Consider the following 21,634-nt stretch of genomic DNA (forward strand, 5'->3'; position numbering starts at 1 on the left):
CTGAGTGATCAAATGTGAAGCAGCTATTTAATGAGAAGCAGGCACTGGGAGCTTTCTCCTGAAGAACAATCACAGGACATGCTGGTCTTGAGAGAAGTAGTCATACCCTGGTAGGACCTATTGTTTGAAGGAGGTGGGGGTGAATTTCATCAAAATGGACAGTGTGGATATTGTGATTTAGAAGGGTTAGAGACTTTGTTCCCTGCTGTTGTTAATTTCAAGCCTCTCTTTAAAGAGATCCTCTTAATGATTGGAGCAGTGTGGGATTCATTTAGAGAAAAAGCCCCATGTAACCACAATAGAAATTAAATGCCTAAGAGCAGAGCCAGTTGCTGGAGAGACCTAATCAGTTGCTTTTCAATACTTAGATCCTACAGTGACAGCAAGGAGAGAATAGGCTGCTTGGTAAGCTCGCTATGTACTAGGCTGGGAGATTTGGGCTCTAAACAGAGGAAGAGGTGATCTGTAGAATCCACACCTCTTAATCTCCCTATTTCTCTTCTTTCCCTCAGTGCCCTTTAGTTTTAATTAGGATTGTGTAAACACAGTCAGCTTGCCAGTCTCCTTAAAGTGGCAGGCCCGTGACATTTTCTGCTGGTCACTCTTGCTAGGTATGTGGCTTTAAAGTAGAGGGATTGTCCTCTTTGACAGTTTGGCTTCGCTGGCTGCCTCACTGAAAGACTTCTCTAGATTAGGACCAGTTGGCTGTCATTCAGTTGGGCAGCATTATTTAGCACCTGCGGTGTGCAAGCATTGTGTTGGAACGGAGCTGATAGGTGAATAAGATGGTTTCTGCTCTTCAGGAGCTTATTAGTCAAGTGAAATACATATGCAGCTAACGTTGACCCAAGGAGGAATGAAGTAAAGTGTGTAGAGGAACAAGCAATATGGAGCATATAGAGGAAACAACAATTATTTCTGAATTGGGGGTACAAGGAGAGCTTCGGAAGGGAGAAAGCATTTGAGCTAGGTTGTAAAGGGTGAATTAGAATTCCTTAAGTTCAGAAGAAAGGACGTTTTGGGTTTTTTTTTTTTTTTTTTGACCGTGCCACGTGGCTTGTGGGATCCTAGTTCGCCCACCAGGGCTCAAACCCGGGCCGTTGGCAGTGAGAGCACGGAGTCCCAACCACTGGACCACCAGGGAATTCCCTTTTTTAAAAAACGTTTTTTACTTTTTTCATTTTTTAGAAAGGGCATTACGGAGGAGGTCACGGCATGGGCAAAGGCACAGAGCCTGGAAAATGCCTGGCATGTCTGGGAAAAGTGTTCCTGAGATAGAAGATATTTTAGAGGAATGAGCTGGAGATGAGGCTGGAAAAGATGTTTGATGGTTGGATCTTAAAGAACTTTTAAGTGTCATGCTAAGGGATTTGGATTTTATTCTTCATGGAGTTAGCTCTTGAGTGTTTTGGAGTGTTTTTCAAGTGTAAGGTCTTAGATTTCAGGGTTGAGAAGGTGGTGGTCTTGGTTCTTAAAGTATAAAGTTTGTCAGCCATCTAATGTTTATGTACTTGATCCCTTAGTTATATTTTCTAAAGCACCTCCAAACACAAGAAGGCAGGAAATAGTCAGCAGTGTCCCTTTAGACTGAGCTTTCGCCACTCCCCAAAGATAGAGATTTTCTTAGGCATATACATCCTACAGTCTTGTTTAGTGCGTTGCTTACAACTGCTAATCCTTTTAAATATACAGTGGAAACCAAAAACATTTTTTTGAACAATATTTTGTACCTATGCATATTTCTGTGTGGCATAGTCCAGATCATATATTACCTACAATTTTGTCTTCTGCTTTTTTCCCATTTCCCATTGTTTTCATTATATAGATTCATATATGTTTATAATGTTGCTGAAGCTCTTTACAAATATTCCTTTTTTTTTTTTTTGGTTGTGCCTCTCGTCTTGTGGCATCTTAGTTCCCTGACTAGGGATCGAACCTGGGCCCCCTGCAGTGGAAGCTCAGAGTCCTAATCACTGGACCACCAGGGAATTCGCGATATTTCTAATGGCTGCATAATAGTCTATCATACAGGATTTTTATAGTGCTTTCAGTTTTTTCTATTTTAAACAATACTCTAATACTTAGATACAAATTATACAAGTAATATATATAATAAGTAAGTCCCTTGCACGTCACCCTTTATCCTAATCCTACTCTGCAGAGGTAACAATTACTTATTAATAGTTTTTATTAATTTATAATTTGTTAGTAATTTCTGGTGTATCTTTGCATGAACATTATTATGCATAAGTTTTGATCAGTATTTTTCATTATTTTCTTATGATACATCTCTGCAAATGAATTACTGGGTCAAATGATGTGAAATTAAAATTTTTTTTCCTGATTGTACTTCATGGTACAGTTTAGAAAACATGAAAAGTAAGGTTTTTAAGGGAGGAAGTAAGAATACCCATAATTCCACAACTCACAAATAAACATTATTTGATATATTTCCTTATAAATATAACATGCATATTCACACTCACAATTGTGCATATGTGTGTGTATGTATCACATACACACTTGTATATGTAGTTTAAAAAATAAACGGTCATACCACACTAACACTATATATCGTGCTTTTAAAATTCAACATTTCCCCATGTCATTAAAATTATTTAGAATATTTTTAATGACTGCATAAGGCTTCATCATATGGATATATCATAATTTACTTGAGCTATTGTTAGATACTTAGTTTTTCTCCAGTTCTTCATAATGATAAATAATTATATTAATACATATATATCTTTGTTTATATTTCAGATAATTTTCTAAACTTTTATTGCTGTGAATGGAATTATTTGATCAAAGAACACAAACTTTGTTTTTTTTAGCAGTCTCACTTTAAAATTTTTTGGTAAAATATACATAACAAAATTTACCATTTTAACCATTTTAAAGTGTTAAATTCACAATTAAGTGTGCAATTCACTGACATTAGGTATATTTACAGTGTTGTGCAGTCATCATTGCTGTTCATTTTCAGGACATTTTATCATCCCAAGCAGAATCTCTGTTCCCACTGAACAATAGCCCCATTCCTTCCTCCCCCAGTCCCTGGTAACCTCTATTTTACTTTTGCTCTCTACGAATTTGCCCATTCTAGGTACCTCATAAATGGGATCATACAATTTTTGTCCCTTTGTGTCTAGTTTATTTCACTTAGCATAACATTTATTTCACTTAGCATAATATGGACATTTTTTAGGTTCTTGATATGTATTGCCAAATTTCTTTCCAGAGAACCACTTAAAGAATGCCTGCTTGCTTACATGAGAAAATGCACTGTTCCTTCTTTAATCATTAACTTCTCAATCAAAACCCTAGATTAAGTTATCTCTCCAGGAAAGTATGATAGCTTCTTTGCCATTATTATATAAAATCAACATTTGGGAGAGGATGGAAGGAGAAAGTGGGGTGGGTGGGAGTGTCATTGTATGAAGGTTGCATTTGCTAAAATGAAAGGTCAATTCCCCTCAATTCCCCATGTTTAAAATGGGGATGATGGCACTTTCCCCATCTGCCCTACAGGAAGTGAATGGCCTAAAGTTCCCAGTTGCAATTACTTACTTTAGTGGCCAGGATCTTCAGAAGGGTAGGATCTAGAGAGGGAGAATTGGCTTTCCTTTCCCACAAAAATCAGGGTCCTAGCTCTTAGCAGTTGGCTAGACATACTGGAAATGTTAGCTGCTTCCTGGAGAATCTTCTCTCTATAAGCAAAAGGGAAGGAGAGACCCCTGTAATGTGGTGGTGGGGGTGTGTTTAGCAGCAGAAATAGTGGGGCTTCCTTTGCTTTCATATTATCATTGTAGTGTGCGAGTGGGAGCTACATTGCTTGTCCAAGTCACTGAAGGACAGTAGGAACCAGATCTGTTTCCCATTAGTTGAAATTAAAGAGACAAGGAAGATGAAGAATAGCACGTAGGAAACTCTTTAGAGTAGTGTCCCAACCAAGAAGTAGAGGAGTGTCTTTTGACTTCTTTTGAGTGTTTTGGATTCTTTTCTTCAATATTATATACCAGACCTATACTGCATATAAATTTATTTTAAAATGAGCCACACTGTCTAACATAGCCACACTCTAGTCAATTGGACAACAGTTAATCTCATTATGAAACTTTCCTTTAGGTGTTAAATGTGAGTTATTGTTTTGTTTAGGCTCAGGTATAAATCTTTTTCGTTTTGCAGGCCACGTAGTTGCAACTACTCACCTTTGCCATTGGTGAACTGAAGTAGCCATAGACAATACATAAATGAATGGGCATGGCTGTATTCCAGTAAAACTTGATTTACAGAATTGGTGCAGCTTGCCCTCAGGCCATAGTTTATTGACTCTGGGTAGTGGAAAATACTTTAGATAGTCAGAAGGCCTAGCTTTGATGGGAAGTTGTTCAAAAATTTAGCTTTGATGTCTGCTACTTACTAGCTGTGTCACCTTAGCCTCTCTGAGTTCTCTTGTTTAAATTCAAAATGGTAATACTTTCCATTAAAAATAAGAATGACTAATTATACATATGGATACTTAACTTTTCTGGAAATCAGGAAAATGTAAATTAAAACAATAATATATTATTTTCTATCCTTTATATTGGTAAAATAGAAAATAACATCTATTGTTGGAAGGGTGTCGAAAAGGGAAGTTTTATGCTCTGTTGGTGGAACTATAAATTGGTATACCTTTTTGGATGCTAATTTGGGAGTACCTGTCAACATTGAACATGCACAGACTTCATCAATTCCAATTATTGGTACATATCCTAGAGAAATATTAGCTTGTATGTAAAAAGAGGTTCACCAGTGTTATCGATGTAGCATTCTTTTTTTTTTTTTTTTTTTTTCCTTTTTTTTTTGCGGTATGCGGGCCTCTCACTGTTGTGGCCTCTCCCGTTGCGGAGCACAGGCTCCGGATGCGCAGGCCCAGCGGCCATGGCTCACGGGCCCAGCCGCTCCACGGCATATGGGATCCTCCCAGATCGGGGCACGAACCCGTATCCCCTGCATCGGCAGGCGGACTCTCAACCACTGCGCCACCAGGGAGGCCCTCAATGTAGCATTCTTTGTCATGACAAAACACTATGAACAACCTAAATATTCAAACACAGCAAAATGAGAAAATAAAGTGGCACAACCTTACCGTGGCATTTTTCATGAGCTCTTAAAAGTATGAGGAATCCATTATATACTAATAAGAAACAGGTCAAAAAATTTTAAGTGAAAAAGTCAAGTTGCAGGGGCTTCCCTGGTGGCGCAGTGGTTGAGAGGCCGCCTGCTGATGCAGGGGACACGGGTTCGTGCCCCGGTCCGGGAAGATCCCACATGCCGTGGAGTGGCTGGGCCCGTGAGCCATGGCCGCTGAGCCTGTGCGTCCGGAGCCTGTGCTCCGCAACGGGAGAGGCCACAACAGTGAGAGGCCCGTGTACCGCAAAAAAAAAAAGTCAAGTTGCAGGACAAAGTATACAGTATGACAACAGGTAGATAGACCAAACACACAACACACTCTTTGTCTGTCTGCACACATACGTGTATACATATGTATATGTATGTATACACGTCTATGTGTATCTCTATACATACATGTATATATACATATATGTGTGTGTGTGTGCATGCTTAGGAAAACTCTGAAAGGTTATACAGCAAACTTACAACAGTGGTACCTCTGAGGAGGGGAGGGCCATTGACAAATGTGGGTTAAAGTTTGGTGAGTGGGGAGTTTTGCATTTTACTCTGTGTACTTCTGTATTATATTATTTCATAGTGATAATGTATTCTCTCTTCTTCCCACTAGTTTGGATTGCTGGTGGGCTTGTCTGCACTTGTCAGGGTCAGGAGTGTGACACAGTAGGATTAATTCCCCAACCCAGCTCTGCCCACGTCAGTTGAGTTGGAAGCAGCTGCTCAGACCAGAACAAGGAGCACATGTATGAGGGGGTGGGCGGGCACTGTGCGCAGGTGGCTGGGAGAGGCGGCCAGACAGGCCAATTCTGATTTACCAGCAGTAACCATCACATGTCACGTCTTGACATTCTCCAAACTGCTTTGTTCTCGGTTATCACACGGGGCCCTGAGAAGAATTCTGTGAGCAAGCAAGGCACGGATGATGTTAGGAAAAGAAGCAGTCAAAACGTGGGACAACAAGGAAAGCGTGTGTGTAGAAATAGTTTTTTTGTTTCATTTAAAAAGAAATATGTACAGGGATATTCATTACAGCACTGTTTGAAATGCTAACATTGGAAATAGCCATGTCCATCAATAGGAAAATATGTGAACACATTATGGTATATACTTTATATGTACTGTTATTATATAGTTTTTTAAAAGTATGAGTTAGAATTTTATTTACTGATCCTTGGGGGGATGTTCATGATCAGTTATTAAGTGAGAAAAATAAGTTGCAGAGCAATGTTAATATGTAAGCCTAGTTTTTGAAAAATAGAGAACAATAAAAAGAATCCTCTTAAATATAAAAATATATTTGTGCTTATGTTTTTGGGGGGACTTGGAGGCTGAGAGAGTACTAATTTTGTTTTTTATCTAACTTTATATTGCTTCATTGGTTTTAGAGAACAAGGAATATAAACTTGTCTAAGTAAAAAATGAAGTTTCCTAAACAGTTTTTCATCTTAATTGATTTTTAAGAGGTGCTTTAATTTTTTTTAGTGAGTTAATGAAATAAAGAATTATGAAAGTAAAAACAGAGTTATCATGTAAATCTTCTCTTGGGTTTAGGGGAGGTATCTGGGTATTGGAAAGAAAACCCAGGAGTAAGGGAGCCAATTTTGTAGTTGTAGTTCTAAATTTTCTGATGTGTGAGCTTTAATTTAATAAGATCATTTAACAACTGTTAAACAAGGGCCTCTAAAATGAAGAACTTGTACCAGGAGACACTGATCTCCAAGGTCCTTCCTAGCCCTAACGTTCCACAGGTTTATGGTTCTACAGTTCTACAGTTGAACCACCTCTTGAGATTTTAGAACGTTACATTTCATTTATTTTTAAATGGCTTTTTTGTTTGTTTGTTTGTTTTTTGTTTTGAATAAATTTATTTATTTTGGGCCGTGTTTGTTCTTTGTTGCTGCGGTGCGGGCTTTCTCTAGTTGCGGTGAGCGGGGGCTACTCTTCGTTGCAGTGCGCGGGCTTCTCATTGTCGTGGCTTCTCTTGTTGCGGAGCACAGGCTCTAGGCGTGCGGGCTTCAGTAGCTGTGGCATGTGGGCTCAGTTGTTGTGGCTCGCGGGCTCTAGAGCTCAGGCTCAGTAGTTGTGGAGCACGAGCTTGGTTGCTCCGTGGCATGTGGGATATTCCCCGGCCAGGGCTCGAACCTGTGTCCCTTGCATTGGCAGGCAGATTCTTAACCACTGCGCCACCAGGGAAGCCCGTCTTTTGTTGTTGTTGTTTTTACATTTTAACAGTCTAAAATTAGAATGCATTTTATAATTGGCATTGGCCATTTTTTCACATTTTTATTATCTCTGAAATTGAAATATCTATCATTGATGATATAGGATAGTTCTACTTTTCAGTGCCAATTTTTTTTTCATTAACTATACTCTTGGCCCCTTCCTGGGGTTCCCTTTCTCCTAATCCCAGTGGGTGGATATGATATTTGAGTGTGCAAGGATTTTGTGGTTATTTAACTGGTAGGTGTCCTATATGTAATTGCTCCTTGAGAAGTTAGATAAATATGTATGTAGCCCTGAGGCATCCAACTTAAAGCTTCTGAATTTTGATTAGTCTCTATCATAATTTTGCCTGGTATTTGCTTTTTAAAGTATAACATACACACAGAAAAGTTTATAAAGTATATAGCTCCTGACTTTACAGAAAGTGAACACACCTGTGTAACTAGTGCTATATCAAGAAATAGAACATTAGCAGCATCCCATTATGCCCTTCCAGTCATTATCCCCGTGCTGTTTTCTTTTTTTTTTTTTTTTTTTTTGCGGTATGCGGGCCTCTCACTGTTGTGGCCTCCCCCGTTGCGGAGTACAGGCTCCGGACGCGCAGGCTCCGGACGCGCAGGCTCAGCGGCCATGGCTCACGGGCCCAGCCGCTCCGCGGCATATGGGATCCTCCCAGACCGGGGCACGAACCCGTATCCCCTGCATCGGCAGGCGGACTCTCAACCACTTGCGCCACCAGGGAGGCCCAAATATAGTCTTTTTTTTTTTTTTGCGATGTTTTCTTTTTAAATGTAGTGAAAGTATACATCGGGATGGCTCATAATTATCTTGGGTGAGTCTGCTGGAAAGAGCTCCAGGTTTGGAGCCAGAGGATCAGAGTTGCGTCGTGGTCCTGTTGCTTTTTAGTTGTGTGACCTTAGGTAAGGTACTTTTATGAACTTCATTTCTTTTTGATAAAACGAAAACAATAATGTCTGCCTCATAGAGCTGTTGTGATCTCACGTGAAATATTTTGTAGATGGAAAACACTGTCGGTGAAAAGCCGTACAGAGCTGCTAGTCATTTTTGGTGAGGGAGGTAGAGGCCCAAGCAGGAGATGATGTGAACCTCAAGTAAGAAGAGAAAATGAAGAAGTTTGTCTGATCCTCAAATCCCTTCTCTTAACCACCTGTTATCTCCTTTTTTTATTGACATTGTTGTAGTCACTAGTTTCTGTTAAATTCTCCAAAATGGAAATAACATAGAGGACCTAAAAGGAATCCCCAAAGATTTGGAATTTCTCCCAAAGTCTCTCATTTCCTCTCTTAATGCTGGTGCCTCCTGGAGCTATGTAAGGCAGAGGCTTTGGCCTAAGATTAACCAATTTCAATAGCAAATGAATACACCATCCCTTTACAGGCCTAAGAGGCAAGTGTGATCCCACCATAGACCCACTTCTGATTATAGTCACGCTGTTACAAATGTGACCCAAATCTCTATCTCTAGCCTTCTGTATAAAGATTGCATCTGAAGAGCATTCACTTTAATGACGTAATTTGAAACCTTTCATTCATTCAGTAAATGCTTAATCAGGTACCTTCTGTGTGCCAGGAGTTTTTTCAGTTCTAAGAATTCAGTGGTGAGCACACAGTATGTGAGTTCATGGAACTTATGGTAATAGGAAAAAGAGAAATTAATGAAATATAAAAAGATGTAATTAGAGACTATGGGTGCTATGAAGGAAAGGGTATGGTGCTGTGCATAGTAGGAACCTGACCTAATCTAGATGGTTAGGGAGAGTTTACATGGGGAGGTAACATTTGAGCTAAGATATGAAGGATAAGTTAGAATTAATCAGGTGAATAGGTAGGAAGAGAAAGCTTCAGGTAGGAAGAAGAGCCTGGACAACACTAGACCACACGAGGAAGTAACTTTTTACTAATGAATTTTCAGCCTCTAATAGTAGCTACATTTATCTCTGTACCAGGTACTGTGCTAAGTACTTCCTTTACACATACGATCTTGTGAATTCCTTATATCAACCCTCTGAGAAAGTATTATTCTTTTTTTTTTAATAATTGTAATACTTTATTACTGAAGGTTATTTACATAGTGTTTAAGGCACAATAAAAAATGAATTACAATACAAAAGTTCTCTTCAAGTAAAAGACACTGAACAGCAGGACTATATTAACCCTTGAATATTTAGCCAAGACACAAAAGCTACAAGTTTTGCTGGAAACACTTTCCATGAGTATTTAACTACCTCTTCACACTTATGGAACATCACCCAGGCCATCTGTTTGGAGAAATACCCAGTTACTATATTTTCAAAGGTTGAATTATAGAGAAAAATAGAAAATGTGAAAGGTAATATAGACTTTAAATCTAATTTTTAGTTTCAAAACTGGGTACTGAAACTGTACTTTTTTAGACGGTATAAAAGGCAAAATGACAAGTATGGAATGCATTTCAGAATCAAGGTCCATATGTAAATTATACCAGGTTTTCTTTTAGTATTGGAAAAAATATCAAAGTTCATCATCTTTAAATACAGATAAACTATTTGGAAATTCCAGTTTGTTAAAAGAAATAACATCTTCAGCCTAGTTGGTGAAAACTGAAAATATCAAGCTGTAAACATGGGGCGGGGGTAGGGGGAGAGGTTCCTAAACATTTAGATGTTTTCTATTCTTCAAATAAGTGCCGCAGTAGCTTAAGTTTGGAAAGACACTGGGAGACTAGACACTTTTTAAAAAGCACTCTTCTTTCTATGATCCACTTATAAAGTTTGTTTTATCTACTAGTATAAGAGAAAAAAAATAATAAAGTTGGTTGTTGGTTTCATTCTGTTAGTTTCGGTATTTCTTTGCCCCCACACCAAATCCTCGCCCCAAATAAGCAACTGAATTAAAAAATAAATAAAAGAAAAAAATTTAAATAATCTCTTCCAGTTCTCAGAGCTTTGTATAACATTATACAAAATTATTATCATTTAGGGTTGATTTTTTTCACTAGCCCTAAATTTTTAAATTGTAATATACTCCTTCAGAAACCTTCCATTTAACTGCTTAATGATTCCAGTCTACAAATGAACATAGATTTTGCTCTGTTGTTATAAATAATTGAATTGGGGGAAAAACTGTAGTAAGCTAAACAGTCATTCACTGCTTGTGAAAGATCTGAGCTGTTGATTGCTTGTCACAGCACAGAAAAAAGGTGACAAGCAATTCATCTTGCGGTGGCATTTGTCAATCTATTAGCATTTATGTAACCTTCCCTAGTTACTCTGTGGTTTAGACTTGTACTACTGTAAACCTTGGATCAATTGACCAAAAACAAAAACCTGCCATCTAGGGTATTGAAAGAAATTCAATAAAATAATATGTGTCCCATACTTAAGGAGAGCCATGAAAATCAAACTGTTCTTTAACAGTTTGAATTTAGAATTTTCTGTTAATCAATCAAAAACAGTTGGGAGAATTAGCTCACCTTTTGAGAGTGTGAGAAGGAAAGAGTAAACATGTTAACTTTAGTAGCAAGAATGCTGCTCTAAGGAAACTAATATACTAAAGGAAATGTTATGACAGACAAAGTTGACTTTTATCCCATTTGATGCCAATATATGTGTATACAAGTCATAATCCACAAGGAGCGTTTAAGGGCAAAAATGTAGCTTCCTAGTATATAAAAGCTAATGAGCATTTGAAAAAAATACAATATTTGTACTCTGAAATTAAATAGAACCTTAGTAACAGGGCTGTGTGTGTGTGAGTCTGGTGGTATCTGCTCAAGAGGGGCCCTATGCTGGCTCCAGAGGAACGTTGCTTGTCTAGGTGGTTATATACTGCAGAGCTGGTTGGAAGACAGGTCACAACTGGAAAAGCCAAAGAAAAGCTTCCATTAACTCCAACTTATCTCAGGGCTTTTGTTCTTGGAAATCTTCAGCTTCCATCTAATAATGTTAGTCTGTGTCTTCTAAATAAGCAGAAGCCTTTTTTTCTTGGTTGAGCTTTTCTTCTTCTTTTCAGTGTGTGTGACGCTGAGCTGGATCTCCCCTATCAGCCCATCAACATCAGGTGGGTTCTTCACCTGGCAGGTGTATGTCCCATTGTCATCAAACTGTAGCTTCCAGAGGAGGATGGGGACATCACACCGCTCAGGGTTCCCATCCCAGACCACCGAGTCCTTGAAATGCCCACTCATGGGTCTGAAGGGATCCACATAGTAGTAGGAAACAAACTGCTTAGACCCCCATCTTGAGGACGGAAATTCCAGGTCACTGTTAGAGCATCACCCACAGGGGCAAAGCTGGAGAAAGTGCATTTTAACTGAACATCTGTCCCATTGACAGCCTCCAGCACATGGTGGGTATAAATTTCCACAGCTGCTATTGGCCAAAGAGAAACTGGAGAACACTTATACCACAGAAGTCCACCCACTGGAGCAAAGGCTCCGAGCCCCATGCCAGGCCTCCCAACCTGGGGGTCCGGCAACGGGAGGAGGAATTCCCAGAGAATCAGACCTCGAAGGCTAGCGGGATCTGACTGCAGGACTTCCACAGGACCTGCTAGTATTGGAGGGTCCCCTGCAGAGGCGGGGAGTGGCCTTGTGTCACCGTGAGGACAAGGACGCTGGCAGCAGTTCTGGGAAGCACTCCCCAGTGTGAGCCCTCCCAGAGTCCGCCACCAGCTCCACCAAAAAGCCGGGTAGGCTCCAGTGCTGGGTCGCCTCAGGCCAAAAAACTGAAAGTATTATTCTTATTCCCATTTTACAGATGGGGAACCTGGGAGCACAGGGAAGCTAAATAACTAGTCCAAGCTTGCAAAGCTAGTAAGCTCTAGAGCCAGGATTTTAATGAGGCTGTCTAGCTCCAGACCCCATGCTCTTAGCCATTATGCTGTATTGCCTTCCTCCTATTTCTCACCATTCTAGCCTGTAGTTCATACCGACTGGAACATAGATCTGATCTATGTTACTCCCCTTTACTTCTTCCCTTTAGAAACCTTGGTTGTTTCCCATCGCCTACAGGATAAAATCTGAATTCCTTAGCGTGATGTAAGTACCTCACAATTTAGTACTACTTAGCCTCATCATCTGCTACACCTTACTAAAACTGCATGCCATTGCTCAAATGTAACAAGCTCTGTCTTTGCACGTGCTGTTCTCCCTGCTAGAATGCTTTTTTTTTTTTTTTTAAACTTTTGGTGAAACCCTACTCATCCTACTCATACTTTAAGTACTCCGCTTAAATGTTACTTCCTTGGTAAAGCTTTCCTCATCATCCCTCCTGAGTTAATGTCCCTCACAGCTCCTGTAAAACAGTAACTCCTCCTGTGTTCCTCTTCTGAAGTCTTTCACCAAAGCAAGAATCCTAGAGGTTTTTTCTCCTCCCCACCTTTCCCACACTCCCGTATCCTAAGAGCTTGGAGTCTACCTCCGCAATATATACCTTTCTTTTTAGTTCCTGCTGCCCTTGCCTGACAGCAGCAGTTTTGTCTCTGCCACTACAATTGCCGCCTAACTCTGTGTTCTGCCTCTGGACTCAATGTCGTGCCAGATTCATCTTTTCCCAGAGCACATATAAGCATGCCATTCTCCTGCTCAGAACCCTTCAGCGCCTCGCAGTGCTGTTTAGTAAGTCACTCCTGGTCTCCACTAGACTTTCCAATGTTCTCTCACCTTCCTTTCAACATTACCCGAGGCCATGTTCTTTGGGCTCATATTTAGGTGAGTTATAGGTATGTTTGTTTCTTCACAGGATCTTGAGCCTGTCTAATTCATCTTTGAGTCCCCAGCACAGAATTTATAGGTGTTTGTTTCATGTTTATAGTTGAATGTCCCTGATTAAATTTCATTAACTACAAGTAAAGAGTAACATATCTTATGCATTTTGGAGACTTTGTATTGCAAATAGTTTTTTTAAAAAAGAGTTTGGTCCTAAAGCGAGGAAGTTTTTAGGAAAATTGCTTGTGAGGAATTTTGTACTTCTCAGTGATGCCAGAGACATGGGATGTTATTTTATTGACTGCAGTTCAAGTTACTTAGTATCTTTAAGGATGGAGAAAATGATTCCTGCCTTGCGCATTTCAGGAGCTGTAGCAGAAACAATTTGAACAAGGATTTCCTAAGTGCTTTGTATGAATAAAAGGCTATGCTGTTTCGGCGACTGTGAAGCAGCGAAGGTCCTGGCTGGGAGAAGGACCTTGGATCTGATTGTCCTCCCAGCCTTTCGACCCTCCCCCAAAGCCCCTTAAGAAAATGACTTGAGCCAAAAAAAAAAAAAAAGGCTATGCTGATGAGAAAGGTACAGGATGTAGCTGAGTTGGGCTGGAGAGAGCCATGGATTTAGACTTAAGTTCTGGTTCTGCAGCCTTGGTGGTTGACCTTGAGGCAGGTATTGTCTTCTTTTTGAGGCTTAGGTTCCTAGTTATAAAATTGTAATAAACATGCTTGCCTTTTAGGGTTCTAAATTTAGGGGAGATTAATTGAGATGTGAGACAGCCTTCTTTAAATCCTTGAAGTCTGTTAAAATGTTAGGGTTTTTAAATTTTTTAATTTTTTATCATGACCATGTTAGACATTAGTCCCATTTATTTTACTTATTGGTAACATATTGCCCAGTTTGGTTCTTGAGTCAATCTGGCATCCTTTTCAGAAATCCAGCCCCTATTAATATTTGTATTTGTTCATTTCTATCAGTGGTTAAAGTCATCCTGGTGTGGTAGAAGGAGAAATGGATTTGAACCAGAAAAACAGAGGTTTCAGTGCTATGTAGGAGGTGGAGATATGGAAGACAGAGCGAGGAAGAGGAGAACAGAGAAAGAGAGAGTGGGAGAGAGGGAGAGAAGGGAAAAGAGAGAGACGTCCTCTGAGTTTTGTGGCTACTTAAAGCCTATTTGAAACAAACCAGATCCTGGGCAGGCTCCCTGTTCTCCAAGCTTATGTTCTGAAATCACAAGTTGTCTCAAATTGGCAGGCCTTGCTCAGGCATACAAATAAGTTGTAAAATTTCTATCTTGGGCTTCCCTGGTGGCGCAATGGTTAAGAATCCTCCTGCCAGTGCAGGGGACACACGGGTGCGAGCCCTGGTCCAGGAAGATACCACATGCCGTGGAGCAACTAAGCCTGTGCGCCACAACTACTGAGCCTGCACTCTAGAGCCCGCGAGCCGCAAACTACTGAGCTCGCATGCCACAACTACTGAAGCCCACGTGCCTAGAGCCCGTGCTCCACAACAAGAGAAGCCACTGCAATGAGAAGCCCGCTCACAGCAATGAAGACCCAACGCAGCCAAAAAATAAATTAATTAAAAAAAAACATTTCTGTCTCAGGCAGAAGATAGGAAATCTTCAGCAAAGTTGTCACGTGTATTCCCGCATGGATGTAAGGGGGGGGACTAGAAGACCGTTAAGGTCTCTTTCATCCTTGAGATTCTGTGATTTGTTGACCAGGTATAGAAAGCTGCTTTTCTTTAGGCTGTTTAGATAAATGTAATTATAAATTGCACTTTCTCTGTGGCTTTTATTTTATTTTTTTAAATTATTTTATTTATTTTTAAATTTATTTTTGACTGTGTTGGGTCTTTGTTGCTGCGCGTGGGCTTTCTCTAGTTGCCGCGAGCGGGGGCTACTCTTCGTTTTGGTGTGCGCACGGGATTCTCATTGCGGTGGCTTCTCTTGTTGCAGAGCACGGGCTCTAGGCCTACAGGCTTCAGTAGTTGTAGCACACAGCCTCAGTAGTTGTGGCTCACAGGCTCTAGAGCACAGGCTCAGTAGTTGTGGCTCACGGGCTTAGTTGCTCCACGGCACGTGGGATCTTCCTGGACCAGGGCTCAAACCCGTGTCCCCTGCATTGGCAGGTGGATTCTTAACAACTGCGCCACCAGGGAGGTCCTGTCTGTGGTTTTATTTATGAAACTTTTTTTTTTTTTTTTTTTTTTTTTTTTTTTTGCGGTACACGGGCCTCTCACTGTTGTGGCCTCTCCCATTGCGGAGCACAGGCTCCGGACGCACAGGCTCAGTGGCCATGGCTCACAGGCCCAGCTGCTCCGTGGCATGTGGGATCTTCCTGGACCGGGGCACAAACCCGCGTCCCCTGCATCGGCAGGCGGACTCTCAACCACTGCGCCACCAGGGAAGCCCTATTTATGAGACTTTTAAATGCCAAGTATAGCTCTAGTCACTTTTCATTGTACCCCATGCAAAGTTGGTACTACCAGTTTCAAAGGACCTCCTCTCATCAGGATTAATGAACACCCACATGTGCCTCGCCTTGGGCATGGAACCCAGTAGGATGACAAAGTGCCTGTTTCTAGTGGACTTGCAATTCTGGGGGGAAGGAAGCCCTAACTGGTGAGGTTTTGACCACGTTCTGAGGAAATTCATTATTGCAAGATTTTAAAAAAAATTATTTATTTTTGGCTACATGGGGTCTTCATTGCTGTGCGCGGGCTTTCTCTAGCTGTGGCGAGCGGGGGCTACTCTTTGTTGTGGTGCACTGGCTTCTCATTGCAGTGGCTTCTCTTGTTGCGGAGCACGGGCTCTAGGCGCGGGCTTCAGTAGTTGTGGCTCGTAGGCTCTAGGGGTCAGGCTCAGTCGTTGTGGCGCACGGGCTTAGTTGCTCCGCGGCATGTGGGATCTTTCTGGACCTGGACTTGAACCTATGTCCCCTGAATTGGCAGGCGTATTCTTAACCACTGCGCCAGCAGGGAAGCCCTATTGCAAGATTTTTGTTGTTGAGAATGGTGTCCTGGAGAAAGAAATCATGGGAAATTTTTGGAGATACTTTAGATATGATCTGACGCTCACCTTCTTTTACTGAGACCCAAGGTAGGGCAAGTGCCTTTCTGAAAGCCACAAATACAGTCTGTGGCTGATACAGAATTTATCTCTGGGGCTTCCAACAGCAAACCTAGTGTGTTTTCCATCATTAGCAAGGCTGTCTCCAGGAGTTGCAAATCTTTACATTAAAACTGTTCCTTGGGCCTCCCTGGTGGCGCAGTGGTTGAGAGTCCGCCTGCCGATGCAGGGGATACGGGTTCGTGCCCCGGTCTGGGAGGATCCCATATGCCGCGGAGCGGCTGGGCCCGTGAGCCATGGCCGCTGGGCCTGCGCATCCGGAGCCTGTGCTCCGCAACGGGAGAGGCCACAACAGTGAGAGGCCCGCATACCGCAAAAAAAAAAAAAAAGAAAACTGTTCCTTTAGTTTCTTTTACCTTTCTTATCATCAGTTCTGTGTTTGTGAGCAAACACTGTGCTAGATATGTTGCCTTTAGGGACAGAGCCATTTGCTCCTCTGTGACGATGAAAAAGGGTGACAGGTTCTTAGGCGTTTTGTGAAAGACGTTCTTGAGGGAGAACTGAGTAGAGCCTCTTGGATGTCATAATGAATCGTCTCTGGATTTTGATTTACCCTCTGCTTTTCTCCCCAGAAAGATCAGGCTTACCAACACTGCCTCATTACTTTGCCATTACCCTCTGGAGAGGGAGAATGAGGCCTGGTAAATAAGCTCCAGGTCAGGGTTCTGAAATATTAGTCCTTCCCTCCAGCCAGTGGCATTTCCTGCAGCCTTCTTTCTCCATGGCTTCTCACCCTTGAGGTATATCAACATCTCTTCTAGTAGAAGACTCTCCTTCTGTGCTTGCTGCCTCAGAGGAGTTTTTGTCCTTTAATGTTTGTAAAGCTATTGCATCTTCAGAAAAAAATCTTTAGTGGTTACTTTTGAAATTGGAACTGTTGAATGTTTTTGATTAAACAGTTGATTTTTATTAGGAGGTAGAGGTACAAGGCTTCTTTGAGCCACTGAGAATGCGCTACCTTTTTTTCACCCATTCAATGATTGCTTATTCAAGAGCAATAGACAATAGTGCAGAGACCAGATAGATAACTCACTACTTATGTGACTAAGTCACTTAATTCCTGAGCCTCAGATTTCTTCATCTTTAGAAATAAAACCCACCTTATAGATTGTCCTGAGAATTAGATGAAATGACCATGTACGTGTAAGAGGATGGGACCTGGACTCAAGGTGGGCTCAAATTTTGCCTCTAACACTTACTTTTTGTGACCTTAGGCAAGTTATGTAATCTTGCTTATTCTCAGTTTCCTTTTTGGTTAAATAGTGATGATCATAGTATTTTGGGTTATTGTGTCACTGGGTTATTATGAGGATTAAACGAAATAAAGCTCGGAAGTGTTTAGTATAGTGTCTGGCACATACCAAGTGCTCATTAAATGTTAGCTATTAATTACAACAGTAACAGCAACAATAATGATAGTCTTGGGCTTCCCTGGTGGCGCAGTGGTTGGGAGTCTGCCTGCCGATGCAGGGGACGCGGGTTCGTGCCCCGGTCCAGGAAGATCCCACATGCCACGGAGCGGCTGGGCCCGTGAGCCGTGGCCGCTGAGCCTGTGCGTCCGGAGCCTGTGCTCCGCAACGGGAGAGGCCACAGCAGTGAGAGGCCTGCGTACCGCAAAAGAAAAAAAAAATGATAGTCTTTATGTATTTATTATGCTAGGACCTCAAGTGGCAGAGGAGGGACTAGAAGGCATTGCACAGGGTAATGGATCCCTAAGAATTTTTTCCTGCCAGCTTTCCTCGTGGGAGGGCCTGTAGGGACTGAGAGAGAGGCTCTCATTGGCCCTTAGCCTATAGCTTCCTACGGTGAAAGCTTCCCTTCCAGGCTGGTAGGCTGAGGTAGGAGGTTCAGAGGGACTTCAGAAGACAATGAGAAGACCAGTCAGGCAGGGTGGAGGGTTTGGGTAAGGGCAGTAAATGACTCTGGAAGGTAAGACCGGGGTCAGGTCATAGAGGGCCTTGAATGCCAGGCAAATTATTTGTATTAAGAAGCACCCATTCCAGAGCTGTCTCAGGGGAATCTCTCCCTTCCCATCTTCTGTTTAAACTTATAAAAATCATAATACACAAAAAATTATAACATTTACATTTTAAACAAGAATAATAAAACACCCATACACCATATACCACCCAGCTCAGAAGATGTAGCATTACCAGGCCCTTTGAAACACCCTGTGCATTCCTGCACCCATCACGAAGCCCCTCCAACCTCTATCTGAAGCCTATTCCAAATTTTGTGTTATGTGTCATTTTCTTTCCCTTCTTCCTTTTTCTTTCACTCTCTCTTTCTTTTAAAAATGGTTTTACCACTCTTATCCCTTTTAGTCTTTTGGACAGTGAGCAGGGGCTGTGGAATCCAGCAGGAGCCATGTGGCCTGCCTACTGCCTGGCTAGGCTGGGAGGAGGGGTGGGGAAGTTCTGCCGGCTGGCTGCCATCGGAGGGGAGGGGAGGGGAGGGGAGGGGAGGGGAGGGGTGGCTCTGTGGTGGGGGAGGGAGAGGCTGGGGAAACTGCCCCCCCCTCCCTGGCTCAGAAGCTTGGCAACTCTGGTGGACAGGTTCCAGAGGAGAGTTCAGAGCCTCTGAGGCTGCACAGCTGGAAGCTGTTGCCTTGAGTTTAGAGCCAAGGGAGGGTGGGGGGGAGAACCTCTTGTATTCTTTTGAGACACAGTATCAATTCTTTCATGAGCTAGGGAGCAGCAGGGCTGACACAGTGCCAGATGTGGCCAGGGTGATTTGAGCAGGCCTGCCTCCTATTTTCACCTCATACCTTTTTTGGAGTGTTGATCATACCTGTCATTAAATTATGTTTGCCACTTTGCTTTTCTATAAAAGCTTTGGTTTTTGCTTTGCCTTTACTTTCCTGGTGCATCTTTGAATACCAATAGCGATTGCTAACCACAGACTGCGAGTGATACCATAGGAATAGGATACAGAGCCTGCCTGGGAAAAGAAGCGGGGGCATGGGAGGTCTCTGCAGCAATGGACCTTGGTCTGACCCCCTCCACAGTATCTCCACCACTCACCACGGTCGTTCTCTGGTGGCCAGAAGGTTGAATTTGGGAGCCTTCCATCCAGATGTAGTTCAATGGAACAGATTCAAGGAGCCCTAGTGTGCTAGGTACTATGGGGGATCATAGAGAGCTGGAACTGGTTATGCCCTTGAGGAATTTACATTCTAGATATGAAAACAAGACTTCCCTGCATATACAGTTAAGTCAGTACCAGTGACAAATGCAGAATGTAGACACATTTTTCTGATCACCAATGTAATACATGGTTATTAAAATTAAATTCAAACATAAAAAGAAACATATATTGTAGAAAGTCCCCTACAATCTAACTCCTCCCCGAGATAACCACCGTTATCCGTTAATATTTGAGGTGCTGACATTTAAGCTGACCTTAAAGTAAAACCCATAGAGGCAGACTGATGGAAGGAAAGCAAGCATCCTGAGGATCTAATCTCTTTCAGGGAGGAGCACCCCACTAGCTTCCCTGACAAATGGTGAGCCAACTGATGCTTGGACACCTTGGTGACAAGGGGCCAAAATGCCTAAGTAGGAATTAACCTTTGTTAAGTACCACCCTGTGGTACTTATGTGCTAGCCAGTGTGTTGGGCATCTTATAGATGTTATTTAATCCTCATCACAATCTTATAAAATAAGTATCTTTATCCTTGTTTTACAAATAGGAATCCTGAGACTCAGAGGTTACTTGCCAGGGCGACAGAGCAGCAAGTGGTATCAGAGTCCTGCCATTCATGAGCTGTATGATCTTGGGCAAATGATTTTATCTCTGTGGCTCAGTTTCTTCACTGTAAAGATAAGTGATAATAGTATCTACTTTACAAAGGGAGCCTTTTAGATTTATGAGTTAACACACATTAGGCCAGCAGAACAGTGCTTGGCACATAGTATGTACTCAGTAAGCATTAGCTGCTATCTATTGCACCTTGTTTTCTCTCTTGGTCTAACATGATCCCTAGCATTTTTACACTTATTTTAATTCTATATATGGCCTCTCTGTCCTCCCCACCATCCCTCACACTTTCTTTTTTATAATTCCTTCGTCTGCTTCCGGTCATTCCCTTCTCTTCATCCTGTCTCCACCATGTCTCTCATTCCCCTTCTTTGCACTTTCTCTTACCTTACCCCCCATGTCCTCATCACCTGTCTCCTGCCTGTTGTGGCAGCCTTCTGACCCACCTCCCTGCTGCTAGTCTCATTCATTTATATACCAGAATAATTTCTCATAGCACACTTCTCATCACACCACATCTCTATGCTAAAAACAAACAACAAAATGAACGTCCAGATTTTAATTCGATTTCTTGAAGTTTAAGATTCTCCAACTCTTAACGCAATTCCCCCTTCAAGTCTGTTCCTCCACTACTTTCACACCTTCTCTCTGCTTTCCCTTCTTCCTTACTTCTCTCTCCATTTCCATCTGGGCAAGTTCTACCTATGTGTTTTTTTGTGGTACGTGGGCCTCTCACTGCCGTGGCCTTTCCCCCTGCGGAGCACAGGCTCCAGACGCGCAGGCTCAGCGGCCATGGCTCACGGGCCCAGCCGCTCCGCGGCATGTCGGATCCTCCCGGACCGGGGCATGAACCTGTGTTCCCTGCATCGGCAGGCGGACTCTCAACCACTGCACCACCAGGGAAGCCCTACCTATGTGTTTTAAGATCCAGATTAAAATATCATTTAGTTTTTAGTCCTTCCCTATTTTCAACTGGTTAGAATTTTTGTATCTTTTTGTGAGAGTTAGCACATGCTGTCTTGAAATACAATTTCAAGTCACATTTCTTAGAATTATAATTCACCTTAGCATAGATGCTGGGTTTAATTCACCTTTGTATGCTCTCTAAAATGTCCTCCAGCAGTACCTTTTGCCCAGTAGATGCTTAATAAATGTTTGTGGTGTAAGTGGAAGATGAGAGGCTTCCTGATGACTGGTGGGTTTCTCTCGCGATCTTGGTGAGGGTCACTGTTTAATGGGTGTAAACGCGGTGGTTTTGTTTTCTAAGAGTCAGACATCTTTTCTTTTCGGCCATGCCGGCGCTGGGTCCCAGTGCCTGTGTGTGTTAAGGGGCTCCAGCCAGCGCCTGCCGTACTAGGTCCCGTGCCTTGGCCCCTCAGCCCCTCCCCACAAATGCTCAGCGGAACAGGGGATTAGGTTCTGGCAGCACAGCTGGGATTTTGGCGGCCATTCCGCAGTCGACAATAGCACGCAGTCACGACAGCGCAGGCCTGCGCTCCAGGGCCGCAGTCTGCCGGGGCTCCTTGTTTGGGTGGCCGAGGGGGAGGAGCGGGCGCAGCGCAGCAGCCTGGCCAAGCCACGCAGAAGGTATGGGCTGGAGAGATTCCCTCGGGGAACGGGCTCGGGGGCG

The 21,634-nt window shown here is 42.4% G+C and overlaps 1 protein-coding gene across 9 annotated transcripts in view; it reads left to right on the top strand.

The window, feature by feature from the left end:
- The window catches only part of NUMA1 (nuclear mitotic apparatus protein 1), a 74,160-nt gene that overhangs the window by 15,320 nt on the left and 37,206 nt on the right, over nt 1-21,634 (top strand). The window contains exons 2-3 of one of the 9 annotated variants that reach the window (XM_060105551.1): nt 11,415-11,462; nt 12,386-12,441. The exons of 7 other annotated variants lie outside the window; for them this stretch is intronic. The gene's annotated coding sequence lies outside the window, so the exon portion shown is untranslated. Of the gene's footprint in view, nt 1-11,414; nt 11,463-12,385; nt 12,442-21,479; nt 21,592-21,634 lie in introns of those variants that run through there. One more of the 9 variants, XM_060105555.1, reaches the window with a different exon arrangement.

Source organism: Mesoplodon densirostris, chromosome 7 (genome assembly GCF_025265405.1).
Source record: "Mesoplodon densirostris isolate mMesDen1 chromosome 7, mMesDen1 primary haplotype, whole genome shotgun sequence".
NCBI lineage: Eukaryota > Metazoa > Chordata > Mammalia > Artiodactyla > Ziphiidae > Mesoplodon > Mesoplodon densirostris.